Below are 22503 nucleotides of genomic sequence, written 5' to 3'. Positions count from 1 at the left end.
GACTATCTGAGGTGCCTTGACTCCTCCCTCCTCCCCTGCAGAAGTCCCGCCCCCTCAGCCCTTACTCCAGCCCAGGCCACTAATCCTGGTGACACTGGGTCCGAAGGCTGGGGCGGGGCAAACCGGGCAGCTGGCCTCAATTAGCTTGGGAGGCGGGTCTGGACATTGTCATTAGGAGAAAACCAGAGCCCGGCCATAAACTCTAATGAATGCATTAATGGAAGGCTTGTGCGCCTCAAAGGGTGGAAGAAGCAGGTCTAAATAAAGTCATTAACACAGCCCACCTGTGCTCGGCCCTCGGCCGCTATTGTTCAAATAGCCCATTAGTTCCCCTGAGCAGCCTGGCTTGGAAGGCAGCCCTGCCTCTCTGAAGCGGCCGTTTAACTGCGTTCATATAATTCAATTAGATCCCTCAACCCTGGTCCAGAGGCATGGCCAGGGCTTTCATCTTGGTAATGACCTGCAGGCCAGAGTGGGGAGCATGGGGTTAGGAGAGGCTTGGACCCTGCCTGGGATTCCATTCACCAGCATCAGAGGACCCTCAAACGAGTTTCCTGGGGTAGCACCCGCCAGCCCTCATCTGTCCGACTCAAGATTTGCACTCAGACTCAGGCATTAACCACCCGGAGTCCAGCCCTACACCTCTGGCTCAACCCCAACCTCCCTTGTCTGAGAGTCTAGCCCATCTCTCCTCCCTCCACGAAGTCAACCCTATTAATAAAGAGTTAAGAAAATTCATTAGGAGTGAGCCTTTTATAGATTCCGCTAAAGCCTTCTTCCTACTTCTGTCACCGAAAAAGGGATAAAACTCCCTTTATCACTCTACAACTTGTTAATGCCCCACCCCGGGAGCACTTCATCTGTAATAAACATCTTCACAAAATATGCGTCTCTAGGGAGGAGCCGTTAATTTCCTCGAGGCCTCACACATGTGAGGGTTTTTATTGCCTGCAGGTGCTCCTGTGGTATTGCGGGAGCCACTAATAAACCACCAGTAATCTGCAGGTAACCACGGCAGACCAATGGGGCTGTGCACCTGTCTGCCCAGGCCCACAAGGCCTGCCTCTCCCTCCTGAGGCCCAGCCCAGGTCTGGTCCTGTCCCCCGAGTCTAATCTGCCCCCAACCTGCCCCTGGAGACGTCTGTCCAACAGGTAAGCCCTGCTTCTCTAACCTCCTAGGTCCACTTACAGAGCCTTGGGAGGGGCCCGGGCTCTGCTGTTATCGGAAAATTCTTTGCCACCTTCTTCCCCTGACCCTGTTTGCCTGCTAGCGGCCGGTCCCTCCTATTATTGGCACTGAGGAACTGTGATTAGGGACACACTTAACTTCCCAGTTTCTTATAATCACTATGGAGGGGAGAGAGAGTTCTTCTTTCTCAAGTGGGGTTCCTGCAAAATGTGGCTTGCATATCTTAAGGGCAATTTCTCGAATGCTACCAATAATCGCTAGAAACATACTTTGTAGCTCAGGCAGAAGGGAAAAAAAACAATTACTAAAGGAATAATTAGAAGTTTGCATTTAATACGTATCACTCTGCTCTTGAGTTCATTCCAAGTTTTGATCGCTGAACAAATTGTGAGGTCCATGCTGGGGTTCCGGATGGTGTGGCAAGGCTGCTGTGGAGGCTCTGTATGCTCTTTCCTGCCTGCGATGTGAGCTGGGGGGGGGGATCAGTCCCAGGGAGGCCCCAGTGGAGACAGACAGAGGGACTGTTCAGGCCATGAGCTCACAGGATAACCTGTGCAGCTCTTCCCAGGACAAGGTGGCTCTAAGCACCAGGTCAGGATGGTCTGACCACTCTTAGACCAACGTGGTGTGTACTCTTTCCGGGTTTGAATTCGTTGGTATTTGCTGGGTACCTGCATGGAGGCGGGGCTCCGAAGGCCGTGATGAGACCAGCATGGTGGCCGTGCAGCTCTGTAAGCACTGAGTGTGAATAGCAAATCCACTAGGCTTGCCTGGGGAAGCTTGGGAAACCACCCAGCCCAGGACAGTGGAGGGACACCCATGGGTTTAGGCCTCATGTGGGGATTATTGCAGCTACAGAATCATCGAGAAAGAGGAGATCCTTAATGCTTGCAGGCAGGGACTCTGGAAAATTCCTGCAGGCCTAGGATCCAGTCAAACCTGGCAGGCATTAGCCCGGATGGATGGGTCGGGGTCAGGAGAGTCTCGCCCTCCTCCCAGCACTCACTGGTATGGCCGGTTCCTCAGCTCACCTCTTTGAAGGTGAGGGGGCTGGAAGGGGAAGGAGGCGACAATGGCGGAGCTCGGGACGGAGGCCCCACCTGAGCCACCCTAGGCCCCTCTGGCCCGTCTTCTCCGCAGGTCAGACACACTCACCTTGGCTGTCGGGGAGCCTGGCCCTGCATCTGCCCCCTTTCCTGAGGCATGGCTGCCCTTTCCCCCCTCCCTGGTCAGTAGGGGAGAGAGGTCACTCACCCCTGCCCCACTCCTGCCCGCCAGCCTGGCCTGGCCCAGCCAAGACACAGGAGGGCCAGGGGCCCCTGGAGTGGCTCCAGAGGCACATTGGCCATGATGAAAGCCTGGGAGCACGGGCCGGGCCCAAAGGTTAGAGGAAACAGGATTATTCTGCCTGGGGAGCGGAAGGCCCAGGGGGCAGGGGCCCTGGCTAATGGAGCACACCAGATGCTGGCCAGCTGTTCTCGGTCTCCCTGGAGGCCAAGCAGGACCAAAGGGGTCGTCCTACAGCAGGATGGAGTTAGGGAGGATAGGAGAAGGGACTGGCTGAATGAATGGATGGAGCTGAAGAGAGGATGGGATGCCAGCTCTTTGCTGGATCCTGGGAGCTGAGAAAGGACTAGACCCAGAACTCCAACACTGGTCATTGTGCCCTCTATAGACGACAAGGAAGAGACACCCAGAAGAGAGGACCCTGGAGAACCTACAACCTCCTTTTCTAGGGATATGTTGTAAATCAGAGTTAGACTGTGCCTGTGTCTTTGCCACGGAGACCAAGGTGGCCCCCTGGCAGGCCTGCAGCCCAAGGTCACACTCTTCCCATAGGGCCCTCTGCAGTTTCTTTTCTGAGTTCAGTGCACTCAGAGAGATGTTTGGGAGACCTCAAGTTTCAGGGTGCTGGACCTGCTACTCACAGGGAATCACTAAGTCAAAGCCTTCCGGCGGTCAACGTCTCTGAAAAGTTCTGGTGCCCCCAGCCCACCCACCTTCACCCCAGAGCCCATCCAGGTCAGGGTTAGGAAGGCCTCCGGGACCTGGTTCTTCAGAACTCAGGAATCCCGCAGTACCTGAAGAAGTTTGTAGGTTCCGGGGTTTGCTGGTTAGTACGTGCATGGAGCAGGTCAGTGGGCAACCCAAGCCAACACTGCCTCTTCAGGGTCTTCATCTCTTAACACAGAAGCCCTGGGAGATAGGCTGGACCAGACGCGGAGACCTTCCACCCGGAGATAGGCTGGACCAGACGCGGAGACCTTCCACCCTCCCGTGGCCAGCTCCCTCCCTCCATCCCTACCTACTGATCTTACACTCTGACCATCAAGAAAGGACACCAGGGCAAAGGAGTCCCTGTCCCAGCAGACTAACAGCCAGCCACAGATCACCTGCCTCAACAGAGAGCGCGGTTTCCTGGCTGGCCTCATTCTGTTTCTAGATAATAGATTCTTAGATCCACCGATCGATCCATAGATAGATAGATTTAAAAAAAAAAACAGCTGTTCTCACTCAGCCTTAATCAGCACATTTAGAACACTCTCTATGGGAGCTGCCTTCAAACAATTAAAGGGCAGTTTTCAGTGCTAGAATATGTAGTACTTTTCTGGGATCTTTGGGGCATACTTAGATACAAAAAAATCATTCCTTATTTGAAATTCATATGACGTAGGACATCTTTATTTTTACTTTCTAGCTTTGTCTATCCTACACAGGATCCCATCCCTGGTGGAATGGTTCCATCCCTTCCCAAGGCCACTTCTATGGTGACAGAAACTACAGCAAGACAATGGTGCTTGCTCTCAGCCTGCAGTGACATCAGGAGATTGAAGTTGCCCCTTCCCTGTTGCAAAGAGCAGAAAAATGCATTCTTTGTAAATATATGTGCATATTATACATATGTAATGTAGATATATAACGGGCACTCCCTCTCCAGGGAATGAGTAGGGAAACAAGGTGCCTTTAAATTTGTTCTTGGTGGACCTCAGTGCAGTGGTGTATGTGTGTGTGCGTGTGTGGTGTGTGTGTGTGTGTGTTTATGATTTTGGTAACATTGCAATTTAAAAAAACAAAAACAAATGGTGCCCAGGGCATAAAGATGGCTTTCCTCACTAAGCTTCTGGGCTCTTAGCGGCTCAGTTTACTGCCCGCTGGAACACAAATGGATTTTTCAGTGTTAAAAATGGAAAGAAAAGAAAATTCAAAAGTGCTAGTTGAACAGTCTGCCGAATGGCCCTGGGCATATGTAGTTCCTTGCAACAATGTGATTTCATTTTTTAAATTGTTGAGGGATTTTTGAAAAGATTATTTCCAAAAGGGCTGTCCCATTTGCTCAAGAAGGCTTTTCCTTTCTCTCTCTTTGGGCCTCTCTCTCTCTCTCTCTCTCTCTCTCTCTCTCTCTCTCTCTCTCTCTGTCTCTTTCTCTCGCAAAGACAAAGGTATTGAAGACAGATTATTTGAACTAAGCAAACAGGAGAGAAGCTAACCATTTGTAAGATGGATAAATATCAGCTGGGTTATTCATTTGGAAGTAGACATAACTACAAGTAGTGTTCCTAATAGGAACACTAATAGAGCTTCTTAATATTTTAATGTTTGAGTTTCAGTTTTGTGCGCCATTAGCCATATGTGTAGATGCTGCAACTAACATTTCCAGTTCAAGTCCTGGCTATTTTCTCACAAATTATTTCTAAAGATTTGATGGCTTGAAAGAAAGAATCTTCCGCATTGCAATGTGGGGATCTGACAGTCAGGTGTTTCCTCTCTAGAACGGTCCCCGAGAGCAGCCAAGCTCCGATCTTCAGTCGTTAAGTTTGGTAAGACCCTCGCTCCGGCTCACACCACCTTCGCCACTCACTGCTGTACGGGTTCAGCAGCCAGGGCAGATGGATTCAGGGAAACCGCACGCTGCTCAGCACAGAGCATGGCTGCAGCTCAGGCAACTGACTCGGGTTCGGTACCAGGCCTGGCCCCAGTTCCCATCCCTTTCCACTCCCTCTGAGCTTGGGTCTCTGATGGAAGCTCAGTGGGCCCGGGAGCTGGGAAGACCAGTGCCAGCGGTGTCACCAAAGAGTTAACTAGGATGTCCCAGTGCGCAAATGTGGGATAATTGGGAAACAAATTCTACAAACATCTTGAAAGAGGTAAAAGACCTTTGATCTCACCATAGAGAGGCAGACATCACTGCCTGCCTTTTGGGGCAGGCACACTTCTTATACCGGGCTAGAGGATGATATCTTTCTGAGAAATCAGCCGACACCTAATCCCACAGTCCCTTAATTATCCTAACTGGTTTCGCATGGCCTGAGGCATTTTCCCCAAAGATTAGAGCTGGAGGAGGACTGACACAATAATTAAATATGCAATTTGCCAAGCGTGGGCAATATGGCTTTGAAATCACCTTTGCAGGAAGCTTTACTGCTTGTTCATTGACATGTATATTGCAGGCTTCAGACTTTTATTTAAGCTGTTTTGATTGCCTTAATGGATTAATACGAAGCACCATCAGTGAGAGGACAAAGACTTGGGGGCTGTTTCTAATTTCAAAAATATTGCGTCTGCTTCCTCTGGTGTTATGACAAAAACAAGTTGTGTGGAACTTAAAGCAACAGGCAGGTCCCGCCATAAGAATGTGCACCTCATGCATGGTGTTACAGGGAGCTTCCATGATGCCAGCGCAGGGCATTGGCTGGGATGTAGGCAGGCCTGGGTTGCACGCTTTGGGCACTTGGCACCATTTGAGTGGCATTCTTGAAACGAGCCCATTGTCCATGAGGAGCGGAACACCACTCACATCAGCGCTTGGCAGCATCCAGGAATGTGGAGGCATGTTACTGTCCTCGCTTATAACTCCCTTAACTCCCGGATATGCCTCAGGGGCGGCCAGGGGAGCCTACTAGCTGGGATGTGAAGAGTCTCGCTGGCTTAGTCTGCTCAGTCCGGCTGCTAGCATCTGTGGGAGGACCCTGGAAACCCGAGCCTGGGCAACTAGTTTGTTTTCTGTGCTTGGATTCTGGGGGTGGGGTGGGGGTGGGAGTCTGAGCTCGGGACAAGGACTCTGCATGGGGAGGAGACTGCACCCCGCTAGTCATTTCACCAGGCTGGGTGCTGAAGCAGGGTCCTGGAGTCTCCTCCCAGGATGGGGCCAGCTCTGTAGGGATGACACCTTGAGGAGGTTCTCCTTGTGGGCAGACCGTATGCAGGCTTGCAAGGAGACGGTGCCAAGCCAGGTTAAAGGGCTGACAGGGAAAGAAGAGACTGGAAAATAGAATCAACAGGGTAAATACAGGAAGATCAAAGAGCTGTGGGGGCCCCCACCTGCAGTCCGGAAGATCATCTCCAGTCTGCGACTAGTTTGGTCTGTGTAGTGAATTCCAAGTCCCCTGGCCTACAGCAGGAGACCCTGTCTCAGAAAACACAAAACCAACTAGAGACAAAGAGAGGAAGGAGAGCCTCATATAGATAGATGTGGTTACAAGTTCCTGCCTCATGCAAGCTCTTCGCCTTTGAAAGAGACAAAGCCTAATTGTCCCCACGATGTCATAACAGCTTGACTTTTTCTTTCTTTCTGAACACCCTAATGAGGCTGCGGCCTCTCACTGGGAACTTTACTCCCTGAAACAGGCTTTGATAAAGTGGACAGACCGTCTGGGACGAGTTACTGGGTCCTACTCCTTTCCCTTTTGAACCTTGTGGTGGTTTTGTTCTTTCAAGGCCAGCAGAGTGGGGACAAAGTGTCTGACCTCTGGCCTCAGTTGGCACAGGCCATCCTACCTCACAGGACACCCTAGTGTTGGCGGATAGGGAGACCATGGTCATTAGCAGTGGGTGAAAAGGGGACTTGGGGCAATTGCATATTCCAATGTCTATGTCCCTCGAGCAGGGGCTGCCTGCACTGGTGTAGGCAGCTTAGGAAAACCCAGCAGCCCTTGAGCTGGCTTGGGCTGCAGTCACAGGCCTGAATCACAAGGTTGATGCTGGCGACTACAGTCTGTGGCTCTTTCTGCACCAGGCTTGGAGCCAACACTCTGACAAGGACCATCGATTGCAGCCTCCAAGCAATCATGCCCTTCAGCAGAGGAGAAACCAATTTAGAGAATTAAATGGGCTATTGGGCAGAGGCAGGAGGTGGCAGCCCCTTGGTTAGAGCCCCCAGCGATGTTCAGGCCCCTGAACACCTCGGTTTTTGGTTGTGCATTGCTCTTGCCTGTATTTCTTATTAACATCAAGACCGTGTCTGTGCCTGTCTTCACCTCTCCATGCCTTATGATAGACTATGGCGTCCAGACGCCTCTGAGCCCTCACCGGCCTGCGAGCCTCTGGAAGAGGTGGCTGCTGAGCTAGTCACACATGGACAGGCAGGAGGCAAGGGAAGGGCCTGTTGCATGCTGCAGCTGTCCCCTGAAGGAATGGCAGCCCAGTGGGCCTTGGCTTTGATCTCTGGTGATTAAAACCAACTCCTTCTGGGTAGGCGGCTCCCCTTTGAGGATGCCCTCCTTCCTGGTCAGCAGACATCCAGCGGATTGTGACTGGCCTTGATTCCACGACAGCTGTGAATGCCCAGCTCTGGTCATGGCAGCCCCGTCTGTAGCCCAGGAGCCTGCGTCTCCTCTGCTGACCCCAGCTCTTCCCCTCTCGTCCTAGACAGCAGCTGGTGTTTTAGGATTCCCCACTAAGGTCCCACGTGCTCCTCAAGGGCAATGTTAGCCCGCTTGCCTGTTTATGCCCCACTGCTGCTGCCCAAGAAGGCAGGTGGCAGGGTGTCGGTCCCCTGCCACCGCTGGCCACTCACTCTTCTCTCTACAGGCCGCTGCTCTGTGGGGAATAAATGACCTCGACTTCCCTGTAGTTTGTGAGCAGCGGACACTGGATGAGAGCTGTTACTGCTCTCTGGAGCATTGCTGTGTCCAGGAGGCAATGGGGGGGTGGATGTGGCTCCTGTGTCATAGTCTCCTCTGCACAAATGCGTGGGGGTACCCCAGAGTTTGGCCACACTGTGGCAGAGGGAGCCTGGGACCCTCTGGCTTGGTGTCTAGTGGCTGCTCTCCCGTTGATCCCGGGAAGATGTCACACTGGGTGTTTCATGCTTCTGTCTTGGGGGGGGGCCACAGCAGCTCACAGGCAGACCTCAGGGCATCTCTGTGAAGAGCAGGAAATCTGGACACACCTTTGAGCACGGCTAGGTTCCTCCATGGGTAGAGACTACAGAAGAGATGTGGGAAGGGGAGGTATATGGTGGTAGGGAAAAACTCATCCCCTACCTCCCCACCCCCACTCATTTTTTTCTTTATTTTTGAGAACTTCCTGTATGTATACAATGAAAACGGTCCTTTCTCCACCCCCAATCCCTCCCTTCCCCAGTTCCCTCATATCCATCCTCAACATGTCGTCTTCCTAACTTCATCTTTAAAAAATTCCACCAGATTTTGAATATAAAAATATCTGAATACAGAAAAGCCAAAGTTTAAAGAGCATGCTAGACACGCCCACCCCTTTGCTGGCCATCTTCCTTTCTGCTGTTAGTTTCTTGTAAAAAGCCTGGGTTCCAAAACATAAATACTTGCTATGAGTCACGTGAAAGATCATGGTCACATAACTTTTATTTTTAAAAGTTAAATTAATTTACTTGTTTGGCGTGTGTGTCTGGTGTGTGGAGGTCAGAGGATAACTCAGAGAAATCGGTTCTTTCCTTCTATCATGCGGTTTCCAGGGATGGGGCAGAGGCAAGCACCTCTACATGCTCTGGGATATTATTGTGTGTAACCTATAAAAGAAACCCATCATAGGGACATACGTAAGAATATGTAATGCATGTGTAGATACCTGCACGTGGCCCATACATGCATCCCGATCCCGGGCATGAGATGAGGGTTTTGCTCAGCATCTTTGGTGGACGAATAGGAATGACTACACAGTGAGTGCTCCCATGCTGTTGCGGGGAATGGTCCTCCAAGCCCAACATGCATCATCTTCATCAGAGCACCAGTGTCCACTTCAGGTGACCCAGAAGATTGGGACTGTTTACTGCGGATGCCCCTGCACAGCAGGAGTGCTGTGGGAAAGACCACGGCACCCTTCCCTCATCTCCGCTGCTCCCAGCTCAGTGTGTAACTCACCCTCACTGCACATGGCCTTGTGGCCGCAGGGGGTGTTGGAGCACGTGAGTGTGGAGGATTATCTGAAGGGGAGTCTCTGCAGCCATGGGGAAGTGACCACCTCTACTGGAGTAGGGCTTTTGGTGAGAGCAGCACCCATGGTCTGTGACCAAGCCCAAGGATCTTCCTGGTTCCCCAGGGAAGCCTTTGGTAGAATTGCATTTTGGTTTATCTTTGGGTGTTCTGCAAGTAGGGGCAGATGTGTAATGCACTCCCCCTATGCTACCCTCCATCCACGGAGAGCCCTGGCCGCCCCAGCTCTCTGTCTGTGTATACGCATGTCTACATTGCTTGGAAGTAAGCTGCAGACGCCATCCTTAAACACTTCAGTGTGCTTTTCTGTGGGTTCGGGTATTCTCTTAACCACAAACCATTTGAAGAAAATCAACAGCAACCGGAGAGGGAGGAACCCGGGGTTGCTGGGACAGTATCGCAGTTTGAAAACCTAGGCTTTACAGAGCACTATTCCGTGGAAGCATCCCTTTGGTTTTGGTCCCCTGCTGGGCAGGAGGGGGAAGATAGACACATGCTTGGATTATAGAGTCCAGGCTGGAGAGGCTCACGAGGGCTGAGGCTGCTTGGCACACAGCAGACTCTCAGCTGTGCTCCTCAACTGTGAGTAGAAAGGGAAACTGGCCCCCACAGCGCCCCGGCCTCGGCGTGTTGTTTTAACTCTGCCTTGTGGGACGAGAGGGGAGCCTTGCAGGACCTGGACTGGGTTTGATTTCCTGTGAGACTTAGGCTGACTAGGGTCCCGGCTCTCCTGGGACTGCGGATGCTGAGTTTGGACAAGACGGAGCAGTGGGAACCTGAACATGGATTTCAGGCACCCAAGAGCCCCCTCTCTCAATTCTCAGTGTGGGGATGGGATGGGTCCTGGGATCTCCCAGCTATGACAGCCAAGAGCCTGCAGAGTCTCCCACAGCCCCTTCCGACTGTGTTCACCTGGCCCTCTGTGTGTACCCTGATGAGGTGTCAGCACATGGAGACCTACTGTGGCGTGTTCCCATGTGCCCACACCTGCTCTCATGTGTAAGAAAAATGGAGCAGGGAGTGTATTGTTGTTTTATGTATACACATGATCACATGGGGTTCGTGTCTGATCGTAGCCTCGTATAGGAACATGGACCTATAAATGGACCTATATTCCTATGTGATATTACCAATAGGACCTGCGTCAACTGAGCAGATTTTAACCCTCCTTTAAAAGGGAGGATTAAACAGTTGGATGCAGGGGTGCTCACCTGCAGTCCTAGCACTTGGGAGCAGGAGGAGCAGCCAGTTTGAGGTTAGCCTGGGCTATATGAGACCATGGTTTTTGTCTGTGTTTGGGGGAAAAAAATCTGACCAATGTTGTGGCATAGGCGGGCTTTGGGAACTTTATGCTAAGTGAAAGAAGCCAGTCATGAAGAGAAACAGCAGGGAACGTCGAGCTATAGCAGCTGCAGAGAGAGAATGGTGGCTGTCGGGCCTGTGAGAGGGGGAAGGGAGTGTGCGGGGGGTTTTGTTTTCCTAAGACGAGTTCTGGAGCTGGACGCCGGTAAGAGCTGCACAGCCCTAGGTGTGTGCCCAGGGTTACTGACTTGTAGGTGAAGACTTGGGAGGGAAACTCTGTTACATGTATTGAGTGAAGCACAACTACACAAAGCAGGTGTCGTGGCTTCCCGGTTCACTGATGATGACGCTATCTCCTGCCCCTGTCTCTCAGGTAGACACGGTGACTCACCATTGTTCTCCAGGAAGGCCAGAGTACCGGCAGTCACAGAGACACTGCCTTGGAACCAAAGGCAAGGTTTGAGAAGCATGTGGGTACGGCCCTGAGACCCACCACCTTTGGCAACTTGTCCCTCCAGCCAGCAACATCAGAGGCATTTTGTCAAAGGCAGGAACCTTGATGAAAAACTGTTTTATGAAACCTGAATTCTGGCATGTTTGCACGTTCCAGTTTGTCAGAACGCAGGGCCATAAATGTTAAGCATGTTGTTTCTTATTGTGCACAGCAGATTTCTTTATGATGACAGTCTTATTTAAAAGTTCATCACAGACTGACTGCAGTGCTGTGTGTGTGTGTGAGCGTGTGAGTGTCAGTGTGTGTGTGAGCGTGTGAGTGTATGTGTGAGTGTGTATATGTGTGTGTGTGTATATGTGTGTGTGAGCATGTGAGTGTGTGTGTGTTGAGGGTTCTAGAAGAATTCTAGAAGGGGAGCGATGTTTTAAAGAACCGTGGGGGAAAACAGCTTTTATTTAAAAATTAAAAAGGCTAAAGCCCAGCCTCTTACTGTCCGGGGTCTGTGTGATGCCCTTCTGGGCTCCTGGACATGGCGCTTCGGCTGGTGGTTACTGATGGCAACCAGAGTCTGAGGGAGCCGCTGCCCACTGGCTGATACCTTGGTGACATATGCTCTGACTCTCTGCTCCTTCTTTGGGTGGCTACTGTCCACTGGCATCTTTCCCTTTGTAAGTCTCCAGTGAGGGTTGGGCTTAGTCTGGCTTTCAGTGTGCTGAGGTCTGTGGGACCTGGGAGGGACACAGAGCTACCCCGCAGCTGGTCCTGACTCCGTCTAGGGCTGCTGTTCTCCTGGGCTGGGTGCTCGGAGGGGATGGCGGGGGGGTTGAGGGGGTGGGGGATATGCTCCACCCACATCCACAGGCCTGCCTTCCAGCCCCGTGTCTGTATGATTAGTAATTCTCCAGGAAACTCTGAGCCTGGCTCATTGGGTTGCTGAAGTGGGTGCTCTCCACCCAGGAGATGATTCTGACCCTGATTTCGGGGCTGAGGTGGGTGGAGGATGGGAGAGGAGTCTGCTCTGAGCAGAGCTAAATGGTCCTGGCCACACCGAGGTACCTTTGCAAAACCTGGGAAGTCTGTCTTCTTTAGGCGGAGTGAGTGCCTTTAAGCTCTGTCTGTACTCTTGGCTGAAGCCCCACCCCGAGGTGAGGTCAGTGAAACCTGCTTCGATTGTGTCTTGGCTTTCTTTGGGTTTTGTGGTGGGACAGTGGCTACACAGGCCTTTGCAAGGAGCAGGAGCAGGAGCATGCATGCAGAGAGGTTTTGTACCTCCCTTCCTGGGCCGAGCCTGGCGGGACTAGGGAAAGCATCTTTTATCACAGTACTCCTTTCTTTGGCTGCTGTCTCCTCCGTCCTCTGCTTCCTCCGTTGGACATGAAATGTGTTCCTTTCCCCAACAACTTCATGCATCGCATTTCTACTTTTGTGCACAGATTTTTGGGCAAGAGGAACCAAGGAGACTGTCCCTGAACTGTTTTGGGTCCTTTTGCCCCCATACAGTCCAGAATCACAGCTAGTCAACCATGTAGGGCTCCTGCGCCCCTAAAGAAATGCTTTCAAGAAAGGCAAGGTAGGGGAACAGGGGACATCGGAGAGAAAGCTTGGGTCCCAGCCCCTGCCTGGCTCCCGCCACTTCTGTCCTGAACCTCTCCCAGCCACTGCCAGCGCCACAGGCAGAGCTCCACAGCTGAGCCTCTGAGAAGGACAAAGGAGTGTGCTCTTCACTTTTTAAGTTGCACAAAAGCTGTATGCATAATTAATGTGCAATAAACGTGAGCGCTGGAAATTAACTAAATGAAAAAATGAATATACTTAACTGTGAAAATGTAATTTTGCCTTCCTTCTTTCTGCCTTTCCTCGGCTTTCCTCCCCTTCCCCTGCCCTTTTACAACTGATTATATCCCTCGCAGAGACCACACTGTGAAAACCTCCATGCTGACCTCCTGCCCGGGAGCCTCAGCCAAGGTTAGTTTTAAGCTACAGTCCTAGGCAGTGACTTGCAGGGGCACCCATGAGCCAATGCTGGGTTGGGGTTAGCATGTCCTACACTGGAGGTCTTGAGGGACCGCGACGCCTGATTGTTCAAAGGTTTGGTGCATACAATTTTGGAAAAGTAGAATGATAAATCCATCGTGGTATTTAAAATCTCCCTAAAGTAAATCTGGCGCTTAAAAGGCCAGAGAACTAAGTGTATTTACAAATGTTCAGACACAATGTGTCATAAACAATGAATCTACTGGGGACTAAATATATTTACAAATGTTCAAACACAATGTGTCATAAGCAACAAATCTACCATGCATTTATTTTTCTAATTTTTTTTAAAAAAAGGATAAGAGTTTCTAGGTGGTGAGGTCAACATCCCAGTGGGCAGAGAAGGAACATGGCAACATGTTCTCATGACTGTTTGAATACTCTTAATAACATATTTGTCTTCAAGAAACAGCCATCCATGTGAGAGAAAAATGTGAAAAGATTTATTTTTTTATTTTTTGGTTTTACAAGACAGGGTTTCTCTGTATTGTTTTGGAGGCTGTCGGTCCAGCCTGGCCTCGAACTCAGAAAAGATTTTTTTTCAAAGACAGAGAATAAGATTCTACCAATAGTTATTTAAAAGTCTGATTTATTGCACACATGTAACAATAAGTGAAAATATCAAATCCTTGGAAAGAAATCCCTGCTGACCCGGTCTCCCTCTCATGCCTGCTTCTGCGGCCATTCTGGCCCCAGTCGTATCTGCAGATGATTATCGAACCAGTAGCAGGATGGAGAGATGAAACCCACAGCCGCTCCGCTGCTTGGGCAAGACCGGTGCTTTCTAAGAGTCCCGGGTTTGGTTGCTGCTGTTGTTTTTGTGCTTGCTCTCCCCATGTTCAGCTAGCTGGTCTTTCTCAGGTCTTTGCAATCAAGGATGAACTCGGATTACCCCTTTGCTAGATTCACTTACAATAAGAAAAGACATATTCCATGCGCTTGTCCTGTAGCTTGCCTGATGGCTTGGGGACCACAGCCAGCTGTAAATAACCAGGTCCGTGGCTACGGACACCACCGGCTGGCCAGCCACGCCAGCTCCACCACAGCCCAGCTGGCAAATTTGGCTGCCTCTGTGAACAGGTAGCCTGTAGGAAGCCAAGGACAGGCAGTGGCAGGCGGGTTCGCAACCTTCACAGATCTGCGTGGTTCCTGCCCGTACTCTGTACGAGTTCATGGCTGGACTCCACACTCACGTTAAACAGTTCCTGAAACTAGGACCAGAGTCTGCTGGTGTTGTTGGGGTCATACAACACCATCCTCAGGTTCCCTTAACTGCAAACAGGGCTCACAGCTGTCCCCAGAGAGATCTCTGTTCCATTTGTATTGATGTCTCATTTCCTGGGTGACAAGTATGGACAGCTGGATACTAGCGAGCACTGGCAGGAAGCATTTGTTTGCACAGTAATCTGGGGGACCCTGAGCTGGAACTATGGTGACAGTTTTGAGGTTGAGACAGAAAAGCTATAGCTAGGATGCAAGATTACAAACTATGGCCCAAGGACATAGCCTTGATCTACCTTAGAGTTAGTGGTATTTCTAGAAGCTTGTGCTGTGGGTGATAGAGAAAACACATCAGTACTGCTGAGCAGGGCATCAGGGATCAGAGCTGTCTTCACGTCCATTACTGAAGATGGACCAAAGAAGAGAATATAGGGAGTTAATGGTGAATTGCTATTTTTGCTAATAGACAGTGGCTGAATGTTGGTCACATATGAACCCATTTCTTCTTCTTCTTCTTCTTTTTTTTTTTTTTTTTTTTTTTTTTTGGTTTTTCGAGACAGGGTTTCTCTGTGTAGCCTTGTAAACCAGGCTGGCCTTGAACTCACAGAGATTCACCTGCCTCTGCCTCCCCAGTACTGGGATTGAAGGCGTGTGCCACCACTGCCTGGCATGAACCTATTTCTAACACATCTGTTGAATGGAATGGCTTACAGTCTTAGGAGAGAGATGGAGAAGCCGCCCCAAGATCTATTATTAGATGAAAAGGCAAGCTACAGAGCCGTGTACCAGCTATGTGCCACGTGTGCTCCAAAAGACACACACCTATCTGCTAACCTCCACCTTCTAGATAGGGAGGGGCATGAGAAATTGTCCAAGACTTACCTGGAGGACTGAAGAGGAGGCTGAGGACAGAGTGACAGTGATTCTTTGTTTCATAGCCTTTGAGCCATTTGAATGCCACACCATGTAGCATGTGATAGCAAATACATAAAACATTTGAAACAAAGATGCAGATGGCCCCAAGCTCTCCTTTCTAGGTGCTAAGGGCTGAGCAGGTTCTGTGGGCAGACAGTTCTGGGCTTCGTGTCTTCATCTCACAGCCTCAGTTTCCCTCATTCATCAAGTGACAACAGCAGTCACATCTTCAAGACACAAGCAGAGCTTAGGGAAGTACCTAAATGCTGCTGTGTGTTACAGATGGCACGTAAATCAATCTGCACGTGTTCACCCATATATTGACTGGTGTGTCACTTTGGTCTTCCTGGAAGAGACCTGAAAATAGCTGCGTGTGTTCCAAGTCCAAAGCTGAGGTGGCCGAGGGTGGTGCTGTCCGTCTGGGGGCCGTTTCACTGTGTGGTCCATGCTGGGTCTGCAGAGTGGGCTGACAATTTTTTTTTCTGAATTGGTAAATGGTCTTCCACGTCTCTGTGTACACAGGCAGGTGACCTAACAGAATTAAGCTTATTGGTTTAATTCCTTTGGGCCTCCTTGGTAAGCGGAGAGCGGCTGGGTGAGTGTTTTAATTAAGCCCTGACACCCAGAAGTCAAAGTCTCGGGTGGTTCCATCGGGCAACGGCTCAGTTTGGGGTTTTAATCAAGTGCGCCTTTAGAGTTCAAAGTTCTTCCTGAACAGAAATATGTCATCAGGCATCCTAGAGTTCCACTGGAGAAAGAGAGAGATTCTTCCCGAACAGAGACATGTCATCAGGCACCCCAGAGTTCCACTGGAGAAAGAGAAAAAAAAACACAACTTGACTGTATTTTCTCTAGAGACTGACACCATGATTTGATTAGCCTTTTTCCTTGACATTTTGCCCACTTTATTAACTTCTGCTCTGCTTTTAGGCAAGCAACTACTGTTTTACTTCCCTGAAGAAGCCCATAATATTATAATTCAAGTGTCAGGACAGATTAGGTTAAACGAACTGTGTAATTCCCGAAGGAAAACAAACTTCAAAACGGACGCGGTTAGCCTTGTAACATACCATGGATTGCATTAGCGTCCAGCCGGCGAGCCCGTCACCTAATGTGCTAAAGTTGGCTCTGATGTCCCCTTCGCTCTGCAAGGTGAGAAATTACTTAGCTAACAAAATATTCCATTCCCCCCACCCCTCTTTGCATTCTTTCTTTATGAGATCCTGAATTGTGACATTCGCACAGAAAAAAAAAAGGCTCTGCGCTTATTTGTGAAAAATGTATATTAAAACCAAAACCCATCACATAGAGAGAAATCCCAGATGGTTTTATTCACAAGCAGTAGAATTAATGGCCTCTCTTCTCTTTATAAATATTAGAAGCAGATGAGTTCATTAGGATTGTGCCGTAATAAAGAAAACCTGCTTATTCTGACAAGACAGCCACTTATCTATCTACCAAGTAACAAAGCTACTTCCGGCCTGTAAAACACAGCCCAAGTCATCGGTGTTACCTGGGCTGTTTCGAAATTAATGAAAAACACGCCAATTCCACGTTCTGCGAAAGAAAGTCTTCGGGTGGTGGTGGAGGGGATGGAATTCAAGGGATTTCTTTTTTTTTTTTTTGAAAATGTGAGTGATTTTGAAAAGCGAGGGTTTTGAAATGTTTACTTTGTGGTGGTTTGAAATTTTTACATCTTTCAACAAAGAGGCCAGAGAAGTGAAAACATGTGAAAAGGCTGTCTAAAAAGCACAATTCAGCAGAAGTTGGGTGAAGCCGCTGAGGGCCCTTTATCTGGGGCAATCTGTGCATGTCATGGGGCGGGGAGGCCCAGAGCTCAGCCCCACTGGCCCACCCCAGCCTGAGGCCTGGGCTCCGGCTTCAAAGCGCAGTTAGTGGAGCGTCTTGGGAGGGAACCGGACACCTCACTCTAGGGACCTTTATCCCCAAGCTCTGTCGCCTGATGTGGTCATCTTGTTAGTCATGGGAAACCCGGAGAATTTCTGTTTGTGCCTCTTTCCACACTTATTAAGCAAGAGGAGGGAGGCTGACATGAGAAACCAAAAGATGTTTGCTGTCCCCTGGGCTGCAGCGCTTGGGACCACAGCTTATCCGTCATTGCAAAGGCCTTACGGAGAAATAGAAATAGTCAGCCCTGCCCAGAGTGGGAGAGAGTGAACACTCGGAGCTCCTTGTCTGACATATCTTGGCTGGGCTCCCATGAAGGGCATGAGCTCATATAGTCTGAGGAGGGAATGCCTTTGGGGGAGCCAAGCCACAGCTGAGGATGAATGGCATGTCACCAGGTTCTACTGGCCCATTATGAAGCTCAGACCTTTAACCCAGCCAGGGACCAACAAGAAACTGTCACACAGAGCTCAGGCACCTGCATGGACCTGTCTCTGCTGTGGAAGCGGGCCAAGATGGAACTCTCTCCTCTCTCCTCTCCTGTCCTCCTCTCCTCTCTCCTCTCCTGTCCTCCTCTCCTCTCCTCTGCTCTCCTCTGCTCTCCTCTGCTCTCCTCTCTCTTCTTGCCCCCTCTGTCTGTCTTGTCTGTCTGTCTGTCTGCTGTGCTGGGGTTGGAATCCAGGGTTTCATGCCTGCTAAGCAAGTGTTCCTCCACTGAGTAGTGTCCCACCCCCATAGCCCAGAAATCCGGTTTCTAAGCATCCTTTAGACCACCAAATACCAGCACCTCCACACTGGTCCAGAGTCTGCATCTCTCCAGCACCTCCACACTGGTCCAGAGCCTGTATCTCTCCAGCACCTCCACACTGGTCCAGAGCCTGCATCTCTCCAGCACCTCCACACTGGTCCAGAGCCTGCATCTCCCCCAGCACCTCCACACTGGTCCAGAGTCTGCATCTCTCCAGCACCTCCACACTGGTCCAGAGCCTGCATCTCTCCAGCACCTCCACACTGGTCCAGAGCCTGCATCTCTCCAGCACCTCCACAATGGTCCAGAGCCTGCATCTCTCCAGCACCTCCACACTGGTCCAGAGCCTGCATCTCTCCAGCACCTCCACACTGGTCCAGAGCCTGTGTCTCCCCCAGTACCATCTTGTCTCATGTTCTCTTCCTCCAAGTACAGGGCTGTGATGCTCTACAGGCCCAGGTGGAATTCTGAGTCTCAAGATCATCAGAGTGCCCCCTCATGCCCTCGTTGCACACGTATCAAACTTCTGGGCAGAATTTTTGGGGAAGCAACAAGTTTGAGCCAAGACCCCATGATTGAAATTCTCCAATAAATCCCTCCCAGCCGAGCCCTAAGGGTTTGTAGCCAGCTTCAGCAAGCAGAGGTGGTGGGGAATGCTTTTTCTTTTTTCTTTTTTTTTGCAAACTTCAAACAGGACCTGGGGTTGCAGAGGCGGGGGTGGGGTGTGCTGAGAGAGGAGGCCACCGACCAAGGGCTCAGAGTTAATTAAAGAGACTGTGCCTACACCTATAAACTCAGCCCTCTGTACATGAAAGCCCGCTGCTTGCTTTGGTGCAGGGCACCTCAGCTGGAAGTGGGAGGAGCCTCAGTGAGACGTGCACTGGGCCCTTCCACTAGGGGCTAAGACTGTATCCAGTGCTCTATCAAACACTGAGGATCTAGTCTTCCAAAGCAGGCCTGGGCACATCCCTCAGGATGCGTGGACCACACCTCCCCCATCTGTCAGACGACTTCAGAGAGGCAAAGCCACCAACTCGAGAGCATATTGCGGTACTGGAGTAGTCAGGCCTAGAGCACCTATCTTTATGTCAATGGCTGGGGCAGGAACCAGCAAGGGACACGCTGCTCTCGCCCCAGCCCTGCCCCCTGCACTGCCCATGACATTCAATCAGGTGCCGGTGATGCCTGGCCCAGCAGCCCAGGCAGGGCCTCCTTAACCTCCCAACGACAAATGGTTCTCGTTTGAAAGGGAGGTTATAAAAACACTTGCCCAGAGACACTGTCAGGGAACCAAGGATTAATCTCACTTCAGTCAAAAGACCATTCCAAATATTTTCCTGGGGGTGGGGGTGGGGAGCAGCCATATCTGGGAAGGCAGTCGGGCTCCTGGGGTGCCCCTCAGCCTGGGCTCCAGGAGGCGTGTTGTGGTGCAGACCACTGGGGCCTGAGGTCACTTGTATGTACCTGGAGAGGCTGGGCCCAATCAAGCCCATTGCTCTGAGGCACGGGTCCCCACAGCTTGCTCTGCAGGAGGCCTCCATGCTGGCTTGCAGGCTCACACCATGTCCAAGGGCTTGGCTGTGTTTCAGCGCCTTTTAGGTTGCCGAAGGGAAGGATTAGACGTCTGGGACATTTTCATTTTCTGGATGGTGTCAAAGGCTGAGTGTTTTTTCCTGGCCTCTGGAGCAGAGAGGGCCCCGAAGACCAGCCAGGGGAGGGCACTGCTCCGTGCCTTTACCTAGATACACATCAAGTCACTGGCTTTCCAGCCCCCAGTCTCGGGGAATCTAGGTCCTTCCAAGACTTCGGAGCTCTAGGCATTGACTCTTTGGGTACAGGCCCTTGCCTGTGGCCAGGCCTCTATCTGAGGTTTTTCAACAGCCCTGTTTATGGAGGTCAGAGATATCCTATGCTATGTTATAGGTTTATCCATACCCTGGAAGAGAAAAAACCCCGGGACGGGCTTTTGCTGAGCCCACTTTCCAACAGGGCAAATTGAGGCTCAGGGATGTGCAGGTGGTGTGGCTAAGCCCTGGAAACCAAGAAACAGTGACACATTTCCTTAACCTTTTAAACATCTTTTTTAAAGTAGGCACTGTTAACTTGCTGTGTTACTGATGCAGAAGTTATCCAAGCCCCGCCCTGCTGGCAATGGTGGGACTTCCAACCAGCGAGGATGGGGACTCCACTGTGGGCTGGCATCTTTCCAAACACACGTCCACAGCGTGCAGACAGTAGATTTGTCTTCCTTCTGTTAAAGGCGTCCGTGCAGCTCTGCTCTCCCTGTGGGAGGGTCTGAGGGCCCTAGATTCATGGTAGCACGTGTGAGGTCACGGGGTCCAGTGAGGGCTGGAGCCGGGCCACATGTGCTTACCCAGCAGTCCAGGCTGACCTGACTAGGCGCAAGCCAGCTGTTTGGGGCCAGGCTAGGGTCAGGGCACCGTGGGCCCCATCCATGGTACCCCACACCCTGCAGGCAAGGTGTTAGAACAGCACCCACTTTATAGAAAAGGAGCAGAGACCTACCCCACAGGCACTCACTCACGCACCTGGAGAGACATACCCCACAGGCACTCACGCACGCACCTGGAGAGACCTACCCCACAGGCACTCATGCACCTGGAGAGACCTACCCCACAGGCACTCACGGACCTGGTTGGGCCTGTATGGCTGTGAAATGCCTCTTCTCTGGTGAACAGGAGTGGAGTGCCTGTGTGCAAAGGTGTGTGTGGGAGTCGCAGCCCTTATAACCCAGGCCCCCTTCCTGCCCACAGCGGAGGGGTCTTTAAGGACCCCCTCAGTGGTTGGTGTCTTTCTGAACATCCCCGTTCCAGCGCTCACTGTCCACGCAGATGATGGGACCTGATCCCACACCCTCCATCAGAACGTCCTAGAGTGGCTTTTAACCCAGAACTCCCAGGTATGCCATCTTGTCCTCAGAGCCTCTACAACAGGACGCTTCCCTTCAGATGACACAGTCTGGGCTACATGTGGGAGTTGGGGTGTGTGGGATACTGTTCTTGGTTTGATGGAGTCTTCTAGGCATCACCAAGGCCCAGGTTTCCTCGTTTGCTGAGTCTAGGAATCCCTAGCAGCAAGGCTACGGTGACAACCACCACTGGAACACTGGCTTTCCTCACCGTTCCAAACAGCATCCCAGCACCCTTGACATGCGTTCACCCAGGGGCTGCTGCCATCCTGGGCCAGCCCCCAAGCTCAGGGCACACCTCCACCCTCCAGGAAGCTTCCCCACCTATCTCCCTCCCGCCTGTCTTGGAAGAAACAAATTGTCAGGATAACATCCATTTTAAAACTATTGGTGTATATAAGTGTGTGTGTGTGTACAGGAATACATGTGCATGTGTGTGAGCGTGTGCATGTACGTGTGTGTTTGTATGTGTGTGCGTGCCTGTGTGTGTGCGTGCATGTGTGCCTGTATGTGTGCGTGCATGTGTGCCTGTGTGTGTGTGTGTGTGCGTTCGTGTGCGCGCGCGCGTTCTCATGGATGCCAGGAGAGGGCATCAGATCCTCGGGAGCTGGAGTTACAGGTGGTTGTAAGCTTCCTGCATGGGTGCCAGTTCTCGGCAAGGGCAGGAATCGCTCTAGTCCACCGTATCGTCTCTGCGCATCTCCCGTTGTCTCTAACATTAACAAGGTCTTGCTGTGTAGCCCTAGCTCACCTGCAACGTGTTATGTGCAGCAGACTGGCCTCAAACTTTCGGTGACTCCCACTCTGTCCCTGGAGCATGGGGATCATAGATGTGGCACTCTGTGCCTGGCAGGCAAAGGTTCTTAAAAAAGGCATAGAGGACTAACCACAAGGAAAGGATCAATGACCAAGATTTATTACTGTCTGTTCACAGGAAGAACTACCAAGGAGGAGAGCAAGCTTCAGGATGAGATCAGCGTCTGCACGCAAGTGCGGCAAAGGAGTCCCTTTGGATGTGTAAACAACACAAGTCAGGTGTGACGGCATAACTTTGAGCCACTCCCTACCTGCGTGGCTGAGGCAAGAGGATCACTTGAGCTGAGACATTTTAGGCCAACATGGGCAACACAGTGGGACCCTGGGCCCTAAAGAAGCAAAGAAAAGAGGGACAAGTTCCCCTCCGAGATGGCTCAGAGGTTAAGAGCACTGGCTGCTCTTCCAGAGGTCATGAGTTCAATTCCCAGCATCCATATGGTGGCTCACAACCATCTGTAGTGAGATCTGGCGCCCTCTTCTGGCCTAAAGGGATACATGCAGACTGAACACTGTATACATAATAAATAAATAAATCTTAAAAAAAAAAAGGCAAACCAAAACAACCACAAATGGGGGAAAGACTTTCAGGCCTGCACAGATGTTACCAATGACCCATAAACGTATGAACATGAACTCAGCCCCATTTGTCAACAGAGAAACACACATTTCAAGTGCAGTGAGATGCAACTTCACACTGCCTAAAAGCCTGTGAGGCCGAGGATTGAGCTAAGGAAATGGCTCTACGGGAATGCCCATGTCCCCGCTCACGTGTCACGCAGCTTCCGTATCACGCAGCTT

At 51.0% G+C, this 22503-nt stretch overlaps 1 long non-coding RNA gene across 1 annotated transcript; it reads left to right on the top strand.

Annotated features, from left to right (window-relative positions):
* The first annotated feature begins 977 nt into the window (after positions 1 to 977).
* LOC110343111 lies at positions 978 to 22137 on the top strand. Its single transcript, XR_002385309.2, has 3 exons — positions 978 to 1152; positions 20735 to 20880; positions 21824 to 22137. It is a non-coding gene; the product is annotated as an uncharacterized LOC110343111 (long non-coding RNA).
* The last annotated feature ends 366 nt before the right edge of the window (positions 22138 to 22503 follow it).

Source organism: Mesocricetus auratus, unplaced genomic scaffold, assembly GCF_017639785.1.
Source record: "Mesocricetus auratus isolate SY011 unplaced genomic scaffold, BCM_Maur_2.0 Super-Scaffold_100047, whole genome shotgun sequence".
Taxonomy (NCBI): domain Eukaryota; kingdom Metazoa; phylum Chordata; class Mammalia; order Rodentia; family Cricetidae; genus Mesocricetus; species Mesocricetus auratus.
This window is presented reverse-complemented; position numbering and strand designations above follow the sequence as displayed.